Raw genomic sequence first — 16,892 nt, 5'->3', positions numbered from 1 at the left:
CGTTGAGGTCCGCTATGATATCATCTATGGTGGGGGTGATATGCCTCTCGCGCTTGACAGCTGTGTTCGGAAGCCTCATGTCCACGCATAAACGAATGGCCCCTGGCTGCTTTGGTTTGGGGGCGACGACCAGTGGGGAGACCCAGGGTGTCGGTCCCGACACTTTTTCGATTACTCCCAGGTCTTCGAGCTTCCGCAGCTCCTCTTCTACTTGCGGCTGGAGATTGAAAGGTACCCGCCTGTGCCTGAGTGCTACGGGTTTGATCGTCGTGTCTATGTGTAGTTTGAACCTCCGTCCCTTGAGTTTGCCTAGGCCCTTGAACAGCTCGGGGAAGTCCTTTAGCATGAAGTCTGCGTGTGCCTGGTGCACCTGGTTGGCGAAGAATACCAAGCCGAGATCTTCCGCCGTGTGGCAGCTCAGGAGGGTGCCCTTTTTGCCCTCCGTGATGTGGAACTTGGTCTCCGTAGAGTATTCCCCATTGACTATGGTTGTTTGGATCACTCCTCGAAGAGGTAGCGGTTCAGTCCCTCCATAGGTGTATATTCTCGCCACAGATGGTGTCAGTGTCGGTTTCGGGGACATCCTTTCATATTGATCCGAGTCCATGACGTTGACGGACGCTCCGGTATCTATCAACGCATTGACACTCGTCCCGTCAACCGTTATGGAGCACATGGGTGGCGGCCTCCTTTTCGTAGATGCTCGGCTGACATAGGAGACGACGTATACCTCGTCATCTTCGTCGTCCTCGTACCTTGGCCGTCGGTCTTGTGCCTCGGTGTCAGGCGGAGGTCGCTCTTGATCAAGCGATAGCTGTTGGATTCGCTGTGTCACCGCTCGGGCACGTGGGCCTGCTGATCTGAACTTTCCTCCCCGGCAGACGGCGGCAAAATGATTTAGACGCCTGCACTTGAGGCATGTCTTGCCTTTGGCGCCACACGTGGCGGTGGCAGGGTGGTCTTCGCCGCAGTATCCACATCGGTTGCTTCGTGGTGGGCCTTGTCTCTGCCTTACTGGCGGGAATCGTCTGTGAATTGCGTCTACTCGCTCTTCTTTGATGGTCGGGGTCCTCGCCGTCGTCGGGGCGATTACCGGGGTGCGCAGCGCCACCTCCATCTCCTCGGCCCTGGCATCGGACAGTTCATGTGATCTGGCCAGGATGAGTATCTCGTCGAGCGATATCCCTGGTTGCCTGAGGATCAGCTTTCTCAGCAGCTTCGACTTGCATCCGACTATGATTTGATCCCTGATTTCCTCCCGTGGGTCGGTGAATGGGCACGTGCTTGCAAGGCGACGGAGCCGAGCGTAGTACATGTCGACAGATTCGGACTCAGTTTGCCAGGCTCGCTTGAACTTGAACTTTTCAAAGTCATTGTTGAGCTGTGGGTCGAAATGTGCGTTGAGGGCCGCAACAGCGGCGTCGTAGTCATGCTCGGGCCCGGTATTGGGGAGCGACTCAAACAGATCGTAGATCTCTTGACCTCCATATAAGATGAGGAGTGACCTCTTCACTGTCCCATCCATCTCCCTGGTGCCTTTGAAGTATAGATTGAGGCGTCCGACCCACGCTCTCCATCGGATCGCAGCCGTTGCTGGATCTGACGTCTCGCTGAAAGGCGGGATGGGTGCTGCGCCGGCATGCAGGTGGGCAGGAGGTGCAGGTGCAGGAGGTCCCGCTAGGGCTTGGGCTCCCGCTTGGGCTTGGGCCTGTGGGAGGACTGCAGGCGCCGGTGGCGGTGGCTGGACCGCTGGTGGTGGTGGCTGAACAGCCCCGTCTTGGGCCGCCCCTGTCGCGTCTTGGTTCATGGTGGGGCACTATGCGAGGTGTACTGGTGCTTTACGGGGTCGTGATTGTGCGCAAAGCAGGGCACCTGGGGCTCCAGGGAATGGCAGGATTTGGGATGGTGTGCCAACGCAGGTTACCGGTGTGATGGGTTTATTCTCCACTGCCACCCCACACTGTGTTGTGTCCCTGTCTCCCTCTTTATATTGTTCTCTTTTTTTTGTGCGTGATTGCGTCACTGGAGGCCGTCGCCGTGTAGGTGAGCAGATGTGGAGCCTGGATTGCCTTTGCCAATGTTTATTGAAGGCTAGAATGCCCTGGCCAATGTTTGTTGAAGGCGCGCAGTTGATCGCGATCAGGGCCGGGTGCGGAGCCTCGCGAGCACACGCGGCAGAGGCGCCGCTCAAGCGCTGTCTTCAGAGGGGCGGGTCCGCTGTAGGCCGCGGTCACGTGGTTTTGCAGTCGGGCCTCGGAGGCCGCAGGCACACCTCCTCCACGCCGGCCGGCGAATCGAGGAGAGCGCGGTGATCGCGCAGGCGGGGCAGAAGGTACACTCACCCGCAGGATGACGAGGCTGCACCGTGGCTCCGCGAGTCCCGCCAGCTGAAGGCGCTCCCTCACGGGAGACGCGTGGGCGGGTCTCGGGCAACAGAGGACGCGGCACAAAGAAGCGGGTGGGCACCGCAGCAGGATACCAGCAGTACGGCGTGCAGGAGGCAGCAGGCACGCGTGATGAACGACCGGCCTCGTCGCCAGTGTAGAGTTCGGGGTAAGGCCTAACACGTGGCAACACTATGTATATATATTGGACACAGACTCTCATACTCAGTTAGCCGGAAAGACCCCGAGCGGTCTTCCGCATCTTTATTTATACCCCGGCACGAGCCCGCCCCGGGGTTGTGCGTGCGTGCGTGGGGGAAAGGATAAAATGTAGGAGAGAGCCCGGGTGGCTCTCTACACCTGCCAGGGTCGGACTGGGGCAGAAAACGGGCACAGGCACCAAATACAAGTGGCTCTCATTAGTGAAAGACATAGCTATAAAAAGCGGGGCGCATTCTACAAATCCAACCAAATACCTATCCACACAAATATGCTAATGAGGAAGAGGAGGAAATATTTGTTGTTGATGGTCTTTTTAGTTTGTTCGTTAGGGCACCTGTTCACCTGCAATGATCAGCAATCCCACATTTCCAAAAAGAAATGTAAAATCAGCATGAACAAAAGCAAAACCGTTACTGCAAACAGAAATAAAAAAAGTACACAAACACTTGCTGTTTATTTTCAACATTACCAAATGCAAGCCAATGGAAATGTTTATGGTCTCAGACCATACACACGCACATCTCTGCTCCACGTCGTGACTCGTGAGGCCGGATGCTATGGTCTCGTTTGCACACCCACCCACACACATGTCAGTGCAACCTTTTCTGTGTCCAGACACGTGTACAGTCAGTGCCTGCGGTCTCTCACACCCCCACTCCACCACACAGTGCCCAGCTGCTCAATGCACTCACTTCTAAAGGACAGGAGGTCCTGGGTGATGGCCTGACACGTTCTGGCCGGATGTTCTCCAGATGCGTCCTGTGTGTGCAGCCTCCAGCCGACCACTGCTCTGCCCAGCACGCGACCTAGAAAAGTTCCTATAAAGAGTCTTACACTAATAACTAGGTACAACTCCGTCACGAGGTCTGTGTACGATGCGACTCGAGTCATGACTCCTCGTCGTGTGGCTGCGGCGCTGTGACGAGCCGGACTGCGCTGCGAGTATGGCCAATTACTACTGCATGGCTTAACATAAGCCACAGAGATTGGCCATACAAGTGCGGCAGTGCCACCACCCACGCGCGGCACCCATACATACAGGCTGCAAGGTGTCTCAGCCAATCCTGGCGCTGCATTAGCAGCGCCACAGCTCCAGGATTGGCTATGAGCAGGGTTACTCCCCGCCAATAATGAGTCCCGAGGGGCTGCGGTATGTAGCAGCACCTTTCAGTCCCTTGCCAGTTGCAACTGTAAAGGGAAGGTACTACTGTTCGCATGTTCGGGCTGGCCATAAAAATGACCAGCCCAAAAACGGACATGTGCACTGCTGCTGCATTGCTGTGCTGTTATTGCCACGCTCACTCAAGCTGTAGCAGCCCTGCCCCCACCCTCTTCAGCGCGGCCGGTCCGATTGAGTCAGGCTTGTCCCGGTAGCGAGACTGCGCTGTGACTCGCAAGATAACATTTGTTTATTTTACTGACTGAAATTGAATTAAATTTTAGTGTGACGGTTGTTTTAGTGTGGCGGTCGTCCATTTGGCTTAGTGGGGCAACGCCCCAACGCCCCCAATGGACGCAACGCCACTGCACAGAGGGCCGCTGGGCCATGGCACAGGGCAAGTTGGGTATGGCATTACTAACGAATATTAACATATATGGTCCCGTGGTGGGTGACCCAAAACTCTTTTTGTGCATGCTTAATGTTTGCGTTCGTGCCCTGAGATGGGTGTTCTCTGGGGAGGCGATTTTAATACACACCTTAACCCACACGTTGATAGATCTAACCCGTCCGGCGCACACATTGTCAGGGTGGCTCAATGCGTTTGTGACGCCATGGCGGTAATGGGTTTGGTGGATGTCTGGCCCCTACGTAATGCAGAGGTTCAGGAGGGCACACACGTCACCCCTGCCTACAATAGCTGTCCCGGCTAGATTAGTGGCTGCTAAATGAGGAAGCAAATGGATGAGTCACACATATACATAACCTACCACGCGCGCTATCGGATCACAACCCCGTCTGTTTGAATATTCGGATCCCTACAAATCCCCACGCCCCTTCACCTGGCACTTCCGGGCCGAGGCTTTGCTTGATCCTATATATAATGACGCCATTAGAACTGCTATTATTCAATATTTTGAATTGAATGTGGGCTCAGTGGAGAGTCAGGCAACGCTGTAGGAGGCGTTTAAGGTGACAATTCGGGGGGTATGCATTAGCACCACATCGGGGATTTTGAAAGACATTAGAGGTCAACTTTCTCAGGCAGAGAAGGCTTTAGGTGAACTAGAAAAGCAATATTTGACTATGCCATCTGCGGACTCACTGGCTCATGTCCACGAACTGCTGGTGGAATATGACAAATTGGCCGAATCAGAGGCAAGGTATGTGACGCGTTGTCGTGTGGCTCAAGCATATGGTGAAGGTGGGACACTGGGTAGGAATCTGGCCTCTAAATTGCAATTTAGATCCGAACACCATCAAATTGTCAACATAACTGACGACCACGGGAAAGAACACTTTACTCCTCACGCAATCGTCACTCAATTTAGAGGCTTCTACAAGGCCATGTACACTAACCGGGGAGGGATGGATGACACTGAGTTAGATGAATATCTATCAGACATAGCTTGTCCATTATTATTATTATTATTATTATTATTATTAATATATTTGGGTTTGTAAAGCGCACAGATACCCAGGGGTTTCCCAGCGCTGACAGAGGAACAAGAAGCAGGGAGACACAAGATGGAAGAAGATCAAGCAGAGAAAAGCCAGGTTTTCAGGCCTTTCCTGAATTTCAGGTGGCAAGTTTCAAAACGCAGAGATGGGGAGTGTGTTCCAGAGTGATGGCGCCAGATAGGAGAAGGAGCGACCACCAACTCTGGTGCGTTTGAAACGGGGCACGGAGAAGGTGCCAAGAGAGGAGGATCTAAGGGTGCGCACTGGACAGTACGGTTGAACCAGAATGGAGAGATAGGAGGGGGAGTTGCCTGTTTTAATCCGATGCATATAACAGAGGGCTTTGAATTTTGCTCTTGATTCAATGCGCAGCCAATGAAGGCTGCGCAGGGAAGCGCTGACAGAGGCAGTTCTAGGCAGATTACAGAGCAGACGAGCTGCCATATTTTGCACCACCTGTAATTTACGTGTTACCTCCTTGCTAGCCCCAAGGAGGAGCACGTTACCGTAGTCCAACCTGGAGGTTATTAAAGCCTGGACCACAGTTTTTTGGGTGTCTGGCGGAAGCATCCATGCCATTTTTCTCAGCCACCGCATGATATTAGTGCAGGTGGCTGAGACTTTCACAACATGCTGTTTCATGGACAGTTGGTTATCAAATGTAACTCCCAGGTTGCGAGCCTTGGTGGATGGAACCGGCAGGGGACCCATTTGCTGAGGCCAGTGCTTAGGGCCCCAGAGAGAGGTGTCAGGACCGAATAGGAGAAGTTCGGTTTTATCGCCGTTTAGTTTTAATTTATTGGTCTGCATCCAATTGGCAATATTAGTGAGCCCAGATTGGAGAGATGAATTGGGGGCGTGTTTATTAGAGGAGAGAGAAAAAATGATTTGGGTGTCGTCCGCGTATGAAAATATAGAAAGACCAGATTGTTCTGCCAGAGAGGCGAGAGGACTGACATAGATATTGAAGAAAAGGGGGCTTAAAATAGAACCTTGGGGTACACCGTGTGGGGACGGGAGGGCAGTGGAAGCAGAAGTGGAGGAAAAGACCTGAAAAGTGCGTGCGGACAGAAAACTAGCGATCCAGGCTAGAGCAGTGCCATGGATACCAGCGGCCTTTAGGGTGGAGAGGAGGATGTCATGGGAGACGGTATCGAACGCAGCGCTTAAGTCCAACAGGATAAGCGCCACCGTCTCCCCTCTGTCCACCTACTGTCTGATAGCCTCTGTGACACCTAAAAGGGTAGATTCTGTAGAGAATCCAGCCCTGAAGCCAGATTGGGATGGGTGTAGGAATTTCGTGTCCTCAATGTGTGAGGAGAGGCAGAGGTTGATGTGTTTTTCTAATACCTTGGACAGGCAAGGGAGAAGAGATATGGGTCGGAAATTAGAAGGGTTGTTAGGATCGGCGTTAGTTTTTTTTAGAAGAGGAACCACCATGGCGTGTTTCCAAGCTGCAGGAACGGTGGCTTCCGACAGAGATGCATTCAGGAGGGCTAGGATAGGTGAAAGAACGGAAGTGTCAAGGGTGCTTAGAATTTGAGGGGGCATGGCATCAAGTGGGGAGCCAGATTTGATTTTAGCCATGAGTTTAAAAAAGAGTTCTAAAGAGATCAGATCCCATTTGTCAATGGAAGTGTGAGGGACAAGGGTGGTAGTAGTATCCTGAGGGAAAGTAGTGTCAGGATCTGTACTGTGGGGGTTGTCCAGTGCTCGAGGGGAGGCATCAAAACCGGCATAAATGCGGTCTATTTTCTCCGTGAAAAATTCAGCAAGTGTATTACATTGGGCAGTGTCCAAACAAGGGGCTTTTGGCGAGTTTGATTGTCCGGAAAGTTCTTGGACTGCTTTAAAAAGAGCTTTTAGGCGGTTTTGGGCTGATAGAATAGAGGTGTTTACATAGTTTGCCCTGGCAGATTTGCACAGGGAGTGGTAGTGTCGAAGTTCCGTTTTATAAATTTCTTTATCATTAGGGGAGTACTCAGATCTCCATATGCGTTCAAGTTTCTTGCACTTGGATTTGGCGCATTTGAGTTGGTCATTAAACCAGGGGGCAGGGGGGTGGGTAAAGTTTTGTTTTCCATTTCGGACCGGGAGACAGATGTCAATGGGTGAAGAAAGCCATGTGTTAATTAAACTTTCATCTTTGGTGGTGATATTGTTGGGTAAAGAGGGTAGGGTTGAGACAAGGTGGCAATCCAGTTGTGGCAGATAGAGTTTTTTCCAATTACGATAGAGTAAAACGCCCGATAGGGTGTAGTTAGGATTCAATAATAGTTTGAAGTAACCAGCTTCGCAGTTAGGTATGGCTAAATCCTCCCACTTACATGAGTAAGTCCGTTTGTATATGATGGCAATGCCACCACCCTCCTTACCCAATCTGTTACGGCTCACATAGGTGTAGTTGTTAGGGAGGGCAGTGGCAATATCAGGTCCCGTACAGTCGGTCAGCCAGGTTTCTGTCAAGAACAGGGCCGCCGGACTGTCGGAAACCAAAAGATCAAAAACGTCCCTCTTATGCTTAGGCAGGGACCTGCAATTCAGACTCAGAAAAGAAAATACGGTGGGACGATGTGCGGGGGAGGGGAGTACTTGACATGGGGAGGGCTTCCGAAACGTAGAACTGGGGATATGAATCATTGATGGTACAGAGATTAATGTCAGGGAACAAACCTGGCAAGATGTAGGGGCGTCCATAGCCCGTAGACAGGGGCAAATGTTGTTTATAGGGGGACGTAGACATCGCAAGGCATGACTAGAATAGTAAAGCCTGGGGTTAGTGAGGCGCGGAGCAGGGGGGGTGGCCCCTGGTCCCGTCTGGTCGCGGACGGGCGCAGACGGGCTTAACTTAGGCGCAACTTCGGCGCGAAGTCGGCGCTCCCGCTGCGCCCGTCCGCTGCGCCTCCGCCACTCCCCCATACTAAATAGTCCACTATAGAGGGCGGCTAGTCCAATCACCTTCCCCGTAGCGCTGAGGGCGGAAGTGCCGCTTCCAGGGACTCGCCGCTCTAGCGGCACAAGCCGAGGCGGATCGAGTCCGAGCGGGATGAACAACACAGACAAATCTCTTAGTCAGATTTTAGTCACACACAGAATGCAATTTTTAAAATGTCACCTTTAAAATATCCGCATTCCTAGGAGCGAAGTAGCGTGGCAGCCTGCGCTGCTTCTCAGTCTCTAACTGTGCCCGGTCACGATCACGTGACTTAAGTAACCTATGGAGAGCCACGGGGCGAGGGCGGCTAGTCCAATCACCTTCCCCGTAGCGCTGAGGGCGGAAGTGCCGCTTCCAGGGACTCGCCGCTCTAGCGGCACAAGCCGAGACGGATCGAGTCCGAGCGGGATGAACAACACAGACAAATCTCTTAGTCAGATTTTAGTCACACACAGAATGCAATTTTTAAAATGTCAGCTTTAAAATATCCGCATTCCTAGGAGCGAAGTAGCGTGGCAGCCTGCGCTGCTTCTCAGTCTCTAACTGTGCCCGGTCACGATCACGTGACTTAAGTAACCTATGGAGAGCCACGGGGCGAGGGCGGCTAGTCCAATCACCTTCCCCGTAGCGCTGAGGGCGGAAGTGCCGCTTCCAGGGACTCGCCGCTCTAGCGGCACAAGCCGAGGCGGATCGAGTCCGAGCGGGATGAACAACACAGACAAATCTCTTAGTCAGATTTTAGTCACACACAGAATGCAATTTTTAAAATGTCACCTTTAAAATATCTGCATTCCTAGGAGCAAAGTAGCGTGGCAGCCTGCGCTGCTTCTCAGTCTCTAACTGTGCCCGGTCACGATCACGTGACTTAAGTAACCTATGGAGAGCCACGGGGCGAGGGCGGCTAGTCCAATCACCTTCCCCGTAGCGCTGAGGGCGGAAGTGCCGCTTCCAGGGACTCGCCGCTCTAGCGGCACAAGCCGAGGCGGATCGAGTCCGAGCGGGATGAACAACACAGACAAATCTCTTAGTCAGATTTTAGTCACACACAAAATGCAATTTTTAAAATGTCAGCTTTAAAATATCCGCATTCCTAGGAGCGAAGTAGCGTGGCAGCCTGCGCTGCTTCTCAGTCTCTAACTGTGCCCGGTCACGATCACGTGACTTAAGTAACCTATGGAGAGCCACGGGCGAGGGCGGCTAGTCCAATCACCTTCCCCGTAGCGCTGAGGGGGGAAGTGCCGCTTCCAGGGACTCGCCGCTCTAGCGGCACAAGCCGAGGCGGATCGAGTCCGAGCGGGATGAACAACACAGACAAATCTCTTAGTCAGATTTTAGTCACACAGAGAATGCAATTTTTAAAATGTCAGCTTTAAAATATCCGCATTCCTAGAAGCGAAGTAGCGTGGCAGCCTGCGCTGCTTCTCAGTCTCTCAGTCCATGGTTGTCGGATACTCACAGAGAATATCTGAGTCAGCCCATAGATAAAAAAGACATCAGGGAGGCTATTCTCTCTCTCCCTAACAAGAAGGCCCCAGGGCCAGATGGCCTAACAGCAGAATTCTATAAAACTTATGTGGACCTTCTTGTTCCCCATTTATTAGAAATGTATGCTGAGGCTTATGACTCCGGGACCTTACCCCCCTCTCTCAGACAAGCCTCGATCATCACACTTCTGAAAAAAGATAAATCACCTACGCTCTGTGAGTCATATCGTCCCCTATCATTGATAAATCTCGAAGCTAAAATATGAGTAAAGATCCTCGCTACCAAAATTCAACCCCTGATGCCTCTCCTTGTACTCCCTGACCAATCCGGGTTTGTACGAGAGCGTACCGCCTCTCACAATCTGCGCACTATCTTTGCTATGTTCCAGTTACCAGCGGCTGCAGCCATGCTAGACGCGGCTAAAGCGTTTGACTCCGTTGAGTGGGGTTATATGCTTTGCATATTACAAAGAATGGGATTTCTGAATGTCCTGACAAGAGGGATACAGACCCTCTATACGGATTCATCAGAATGGGTGCGAGTGGGCGGACTCACTTCAGAGCCTTTTAATATTGAACGTGGCACCAGACAGGGGTGCCCTCTGTCCCCCCTCTTGTTTGCTCTGATATTAGAGCCTTTAGTCTGTAAAATTCGCCAATGACAATCGGAATCTGCTCTCAATTTTAATCATCGACCTGTCAGCATTTCAATGTATGCAGACAACATGGTCCTTTTTATACGTGATCCTCAACAATATTTGTCCCCAGTTCTTTTCGAATACATTAGATTTGGCCTCTTCTCTGGCCTCATGATAAATTGGGAGAAATCGGTCATTATTCCATTGACGACGGTCACATCTCCACCTCAATTGGAATTTCCACTGCTGTGGACAACCGATCCGGTTAAATATTTAGGAGTTTGGGTACACCGGAACCCCAGCGTTGTTATTAATGAGAATTATGGCCGAGCCTACAGCACTTTGGTACTACAAGTGGATAAGTGGTCACATCTTACTCTGTCCCTGGCAGACCGCATCGCAATAATTAAAATGGTTATTCTTCCCCGCTTTTTATATCTTTTTTGTAATATACCGCTTAAGCTCACTCAACATTTTTTTACGACAGTGAGAACACAATTCCTGAGATTGGTATGGGGGGACGGACAGCCCAGAATTAGCTGGCATACACTAACGCTTTCCTATGAAAAAGGTGTGTTTGCTGCAACGGATTTCTATGTGTACTATCTTTGCACACTAGCAGAGTACGCTTACTACTGGTTCAGAACGCACAACTTCATACCACACATCGCAGTAGAAGATGGTGATGTGCTTCCTATACCACTGGCGAATATCCTAACGCATACTCATAGACACACGCCAAAAATAGAAATAAACACTATTTACACCACCATTGCGGGGTGGCAGGAGATTGGTAAGCGTGCACACAAACTCCCCCTGTATGCTCCTTCCCTTCTTTTGGCTTATCACGCGGACCTATCCGTTACTCAGGAAGTAGGTCCTATGAAATCTTTAAAAGACGTTGGCACAACGCATATGCGTGATCTCTATCCTGAGGGCAGTTGCATTAAAGGGTGTGACCTGGACTGCATACAAAATCCACATTCCTTTTTCAGTATTCATGTTATTGTCTGAAGCGTGCGATCAAAGACCATTACCTGGATTTCCCTGCTGGGCCCCCTACGCTTCGGAAGAGGTGTAGCACAGCGGCCAGGGTGACTGACGCAGGACGCTGCGGATCACGGTTCGATACCTTGCACCGGCGGCAGGGGTCTGCCCAGCGCAATGTGACTCGGGGCAATAGCTTGCTTAATCTTCCCGACGGCCCCCAGCGCTGGGAAACCTACGGGTAACTGTGCGCTTTACAAATACAGGATTATTAATATTATTATGCTTCAATCATTACAATTATTATTAGTAACCCCCACGGGGAAAAACTGATTACCAAATTATGCATACACACAATGACAGACATCATACTACAGCACACACCCCTAGAGTGCTTGCTTGGCTACGTCTCCCACCTGAAAGGCACTTTGGGCCGGTTTGTTAGAGTGGCCCTCTTACTCGCCAAGCGGAGGGTTATGTTCACGTGGGAGGGTAAATTTGCTCCAAAAATAAGCGAATAGATCAAAGATATTTAATATTGTTGTGAAAGTTTGGAATTGTATGCTGAAGAATTACCTGGTATATCCATGCCTAAAGATATCTGGGACGCGCTCAGGAACTTCCCAACAATCCTGACTCACCAGGTTGATATGTGACTCATTTGTCCATTTGTATTATTGTGTTGTTCCACTATTCTGAGTGCGTGCAGTACTTCACTATAAGAGGACCTATGCATTGTCTCAACTGATCACAGAAGTTTTTAGTAACTATCATATGTATATGGATTCTCTAGATTATACTGCCTAGCATGGCAGTTCTGTTTGAACTGGTATATGAAAATTCAATAAACATAAATTAAAAAAATAAATAAACTTTTAGGCATCCCAATCGATCCATTTGCTTTGTCCTAAAGTGAACCAGTTTGTGAAAATAAATAACAAAAAGGGCTTGATTTTTATATAGAATGGTTGTATATTTATGAGATACAAAATTGAATAGGATGAAAAGTGTGATTGTACTTTTGAAAAGTAAAATAGCCACTCATATATTCAATGGCTAACACTGCGTAGCAGGTAGAAGAATACAGCCAAAGAGCAAATGATATGACAGTGAGACAAAAATATTCCTCTGTGAGGATGCAAGATGTGATTGACAATGTCTCAAGCCAGTGGCTGAAGTGGCACAAGCATGCCAAAGGTTTCAAGAGAATGACCTGCTCATCACTACTAGCGTGTGAACACATGGGGTTAGCTTCAACAGACCTAAAAAAGGAGAGCAACTATTCAGAACACTGCTCTCCAGATCATTGTAGGAGCTATAGATAACACAAGCTGGTACCACTTAACCTTTCCTAGTCTGTGATACCTGGAAAAAGATACTGCTCACTGTCTTCTACTTGTGGTGGGTGGCTATCCATGTAAATATAAATATACATTTGTGGGTGCTGGTAAGTGCTGTGAATTCACACTTACGGTGTGCTTTGACACCATCATGTTGATACATAGCATTCATATTTTTGTCTTTATAGTGGCCTCTTGCAGTGATTCTGGTGACAAAGAAAGAAGACCATGGTCGAGCTGTCCTACACATCTCTGGGTGGAGGCAGTAGAGCACTGCACTGGAATATAGTGATCTGACAGGGCCCTGGACATTCTCCATCTACCCTCACACTTAGGGCCTGATTACCAGTTTGGTGGTGCAGGAGCGGACTGCCATGCAGGGAGCCCGCTCCCATACTGCCAAACCCGTGTGCCTGCAGCCCAACAGATAATGAGCTTCATTGTGTCTGGCTGGCTTTTTCTAGTGGTCCCACGGCAGTGCCCCTAAAAATAGGCACCGCAATTGGAACAAAAATGTTCCTGCACAGCATGGACTATGAAGTCCATGCTGTGCAGAAACTGGGATGCATGCACACAGGGGGGCACATGTTGTGCCCTCCTACATGCATCGTCATACACATGGGCAACAGAGGGCCCTCTATGGCCCCCTCTGTATCAGGCTCGCCAGCCTTTTCATGGAGGAAAGATCTCCAGGACATTGCTGGCGGTCCTGAAACTCATAATATGCATGGCGGTGCTGCAGTGGCACCACCAGCATATTACTGCGGCCCAGACTGCCGCGCCACTGCCAGAGAATGGCGGTTCCCTGGCGGCTGTGGCGGTGCAATGGTGGTCTGACCTCCCAACCTATAATGGGGCGTTTGGACTGTGGGTGTGGTGGTGGCTGGACCGCCACGGCCGTGCCCCGGCGAGTCAAAATTACCAGACTCATAATTAGGCCCTTTATGGACTTAAAACTACAGCCACTGGACTCACTGTTGAAGTGTCTTCTGAAATAAACATGGTCAAGTGAATTAGGTCTGCTTTCCATATGGCATTTCTATTTTTTGTTGTGAATCACTATTTATTGGGTTGGGGTAGTTGTTGGGATTTGAGGCCCCTCTATTTGGACCCATATGTTTTATTTTGGTCAAACTTGTGTGTAAGATGAGGGGAGGGATTGGTGAGGTAGGCAGGCCGGTGGCAAGGGTTTCTTGCCTCTATTGCTCTCCTGTCCAAATTGGGTCTTCTCTTTTGTTGGGGATTGTAGTCCTGATTGTACAAAGGGGACAAAGGGGTAGAAAGAACCACTGGACTTGATGTGCTACTCATGCATGGATCTGGGAAACTTTAGAGCTCTGTTGTTTAGGTGGTGACAAGGCAACTGGGAGGTACGAATGGCAACACAGTGGATGATCTGCTAAGAACAACTCTAAAAACCTATTTATCTTTAGAGATGGTTTGTGTGTTTTGATGGCACCAACATTACTAGGACCATCTTTGCAGAATTGATAACAGCATAACAAAACACAAGCACACCTCAATCCACTATATTACACTCACAAACATTCGCACAAATGCACACAAAAACAGCCACTCGCACACACATCCACACAAACACCACCATAAATACATATACACACACACAGAGCCACAAACCCAGACATACACGAAGACAGACACAAACTGACACACACATGTACTCACAAAGATACACACAGACACAAACACAGAACTCCACACAAACACACACACGCACACCAAATGTGCAATTGTTCCCCAACGCTGTTATTTGTCTTAATTGTGTCTCAGCAAAATTACTTTGCTTCCAAAACCATTGCCCTTCAACATATATGGTCAATGATATCTACATGATCATGTTTTAAATACTGTTTATAAGTAGAATGTTATTTTCAAAAAAGAAATGCAACACACCTAGCATATGCAGTTTGCATCTATTTCTTTATAGCCAGAAATGTGATTAGTGTGTCGCTGTTCCCAGAAACAGAGGAATTGGGATCATCACTAAAACTCACTGAAATGTAGTGAAGGGAAATAGGAAGCATCACTACAATTGAAAATATCTGGGTGCTAAAGACCTTCCACAACCTCCATTAATTCAACCCCTGTCAAGATGTGACTGCTGGTGCCACGCAGACTTACCCCTACCTACAGGTCCCTAATTATAGGCATTTTCATTGGTCAAGAACCAGATCCTTGGTTGTGGTTTCATACCAGTCAGGACCCTAAACTTGGCATAACGACACAGTTTTAGGGACATACAAGACACTCTTCTTTTTGAAAACTTTATGACTGCCTAGATTCAGGCCTTGGGAACCCAGAACCATCATGTGGACCCCAAATGTGCACAAGGCTGAAATGGATTTCACCAGTTCTAGTGCTTGGGCGCCACAGCATATGTCCTACCGACCTACAGCAGCACGTGGCAGTGCGCCTGCTCCTTGGCCTTGAAAAGCGACAGCACATCACTTTAGCTTTTCATTTCATACACTGGCACCCAGGGGAGACCAGGATCAAATGCAAACAATCTGTATGATTCATAAAGCTATCTATAGCTCTGGGCTTCCTGATCAAATGTACCAGTGGTCCCTCTGCACCCTCTCCTGTAATGTATTTGTTCTGGCGCTTCTTGTCACTCAGCCTCTTGGTTACCGGGCACTCTTCTATTCGGCAGAATTTCTTTCAGAGGGACTTGACTTTTTCATACTTCCCTTCACCACTGGACCTCAGGCTGCTAAAAATGAATTCACCTGGAGCTGTATTATACAAGTGACCCGGGGGTGCAACAGGTGTTTGTGTCGGCTGTGCGGCCCCTTCTGTACTACTGACAGCGCTAGCACACATGAAGCGCTGGCGCTCCCTTCAGGGGCGTTCCCTCATTTGCATGTGGGCGTGGCCCCATGCAAATTACGAAATTCCTTCCCTCTGCGCCCTCGCTGTATTACAGATGCGAGCGCAGAGGCAAAAAAGCCATCAGGTGGCACACTGTCAGTATGCCCCCTGAAGGCAGCCATCAGGAGGCGGTAACGGGGGTCCCATAGACCCCCAGACATCCCCTTGAAGGCAGGTGCAGTCACTCAATGCACCTGCCTTCAAGGGAATCTCTAACCCCCCTTCAAAGTGTAGGCGGATTGCCTCTTCAAAGCAGCCTCTCCGTTTTTCGCTGGAACGTGTTGCCGCAATGGCAGCGCAAGTTTGTGGCTGCCCTGAGGGCATTGCATTAACCATGATGTGGCGCAGTTTCATTGGTTGCGCCGGGAGCACTGTTTAAAAGGTGTCCCCGCCGCAAACAATGAAAATGCGCCATGTGCATAACATGGGCCCTATTGATGAGGTAAAGAATGATAGCACATTTTTGTTGAATATCCCAATAATCGGGTGTGTTAAAATTACCCCTCATACACTTTCAAGCCTCCCCAGAATGAGTAGAAGATCTCCACTGTAGCACATGCAACAGAGAACCGGTCTCCATAGGAATCTAATGTCTTGCTGGCTGCCTGCACCAGACTCTAATCTGAACCCTTCGTGGTGGCAGCTGATTTCGTCAAGAATGTCAATTTCTAAGGCCTTGCTGAGCATTAATCATGATCTCCCCGGAGATTATGCTACCTTCAGAAGTGCATGCAAGCCCTTGGTGCTGTTACCCATAGACACGACCCAGTTACTCCTATTTGGCTAGTTACGTTCCTACTGTGGAATGTTTGGCCATTCAGGATTCTTGCTTACTTTGGTTGGGTTTATTGGCTTGCCTCGCAAGGATGGAATTAAGTTGTACTGAAGCAGTTAGAGAGGAGGGGGTAGATCTACAAGGAAGTGCTGCAGTGCGTCAACGCAAGTCCTTTGGCTGGGCCACTTCCGAAGCACAGGAATGCAATATATTTACAATAATATGCTGCATTCCTGTGCTTCTCCCTGCGCTGGTGCACAAACTGCAGCCATGCGCCGGCGCAGGCACCCTTGCACTATGGTGCAAGGATGCATGTGTCATGGGGAGATTACTTTTGTGCAGGAAGGGGCACCTTCCTGCACGAAAATAATCACTCCAGGCTGTAGAATGCAGCACGCATTGAAAGAGGAAAAATTAGGAAAAATTAACACATTTCTCCTCGTTGCGCCTCGCTACGCCTCCCATCGGGAGGCGTAGCATTGACACGAATTTCAAGATTTACAATTCCTCGTAAATATGGAAATGTGTCTCCTTCCATGGGTGTTGCGTGGGACCACCCACAGCAACACCCATGGAACACCCCTTCCATGCAAAGTGCTGCTGCATGTGAATGGG

Source organism: Lissotriton vulgaris, chromosome 5 (assembly GCF_964263255.1).
Source record: "Lissotriton vulgaris chromosome 5, aLisVul1.2, whole genome shotgun sequence".
In the NCBI taxonomy this organism is placed as follows: domain Eukaryota; kingdom Metazoa; phylum Chordata; class Amphibia; order Caudata; family Salamandridae; genus Lissotriton; species Lissotriton vulgaris.
Note: the sequence above shows the minus strand (reverse complement) of the source record.